Source organism: Lepisosteus platostomus, chromosome 5 (genome assembly GCF_059453375.1).
Source record: "Lepisosteus platostomus isolate fLepPlt1 chromosome 5, fLepPlt1.hap1, whole genome shotgun sequence".
Lineage (NCBI taxonomy): Eukaryota > Metazoa > Chordata > Actinopteri > Semionotiformes > Lepisosteidae > Lepisosteus > Lepisosteus platostomus.
The window spans coordinates 39,023,343-39,024,799 of record NC_142615.1 but is presented as its reverse complement, the minus strand read 5'-3'; the positions used below and the strand labels follow the sequence as shown (position 1 = coordinate 39,024,799).

Here is a 1,457-nt window from a genome sequence, read left to right as displayed (position 1 = left end):
GACACAGCCCAAAGAACTTGACAACCAACTGAAGGACCTCAACTGGATGGCTGTGCACAAGAGACTGGCTACCAGAGAGGTCCTCTACAGACACTCGCTAACCAGGAATCCGCATTGCCCCCGGGACACGTGTTTTGTCGAGGAGACTCAGGAGCACGTGTTCTGGAGCTGCCTCTTCGCCAAGGCGGTGTGGGGCAGAATGGACAACATTATGCAACTCCTGGGAAAGGATGCGGTGCTCAGTTACCAGTACATTCTGCTGGGTGCTGGCACCCACCGGACTGGACAAGGGGACACAGGACCTGTGGGGGCTGCTACTGTCCCTCTCAAAACAAGGACTGTGGAAGGCGAGGAACACTCTCATCCGGCACAACATAAAGTGGGGGGCGAGGGAGCTGGAGGAGAGGATCCTGGCGGACCTCAGGAGGAGGACGAAGCACCACGTCGCCAAATGGGGTTTCCCCACGGCGAGGGAGTGCTGGAATGGACTTTGGGCCCTATACAGGGATTAAAGGACAATAGCGAGTGGTAGGTTTGGAGGGACTCTCTTAATTGCGCAAATCCGCCCCCACTTGCAAAGATTGATAACGGACAATCAATCTCCGTTCCGCCGTTGTTTTTTATTACATGGATTGTTAATATGTGTGAGATGTTCCTTTTGAGATGTTTTGTTTTGCGGAATAAAGTATATTTTGTAGAACAAAAAAAATCTTATGACAAGGTTTACAAGTTATCTGTTGAACTACATTCTCATAGGTGTGGTCACATTCCAGGTCATTTGTTTACGTTTTTTGTTTCTGGAGCAACTGTTAGATGAAATGTGCTACTATGTAATCTAACTCCAGTGTGAATAACTAGAAGAGGGGAGCAGCTCCATTCCAGACCAAGGGAGCTTTGGGATTGGCTGGGCCAGATCTCTCATTTGCATATCTGATTTGGAAATATAACACTACACCCCCTTCTTGCATGGATTTAACTTGCACCCAAGAGTCCCCTAATGTGTATTGCTACTTATTTTTTATGATAAGTGGTGATTACCAGTTGACAGGTTTTATTTGTTGAATTATAAATGGTTCTGTATTATCACCCTGAAAGGCCTGTACTCAAGATTTGGTAGGGTATGTGTTTTCATTTCATTTACCAAATGGAATTTTTGCTCTTTTAGTATTTGTCTAGAAGGCTTTTTAAAGTCAGGAAGCCCATTTATTTGGTGAAAAAAGATTCTGTATTAATATTAATATTTCTCATACAACATAAATAGGGTATTTTATGAATAAAAAGATCTTGCACTTGGAAATCTTAATAAAGCTGTGTGCTTCCATACTAGAGCAGTTTTGAACACACTGTGAGTATTTGAAGGGAATTAACAATCTTTTACGTCTCGCCATGTTCAATGCTGCTGTCATTTCTGTAATATTGTGATTATCACGTTCATCACACATGCGCAAGATCCCCTG

The 1,457-nt window shown here is 43.9% G+C and overlaps 1 non-coding gene across 1 annotated transcript; it reads left to right on the top strand.

Annotated features, from left to right (window-relative positions):
- The first annotated feature begins 1,145 nt into the window (after positions 1–1,145).
- On the top strand, positions 1,146–1,203 carry LOC148666325 (U7 small nuclear RNA). Its single transcript, XR_015939000.1, has one exon. It is a non-coding gene; the product is annotated as a U7 small nuclear RNA (small nuclear RNA).
- Positions 1,204–1,457: the final 254 nt, after the last annotated feature.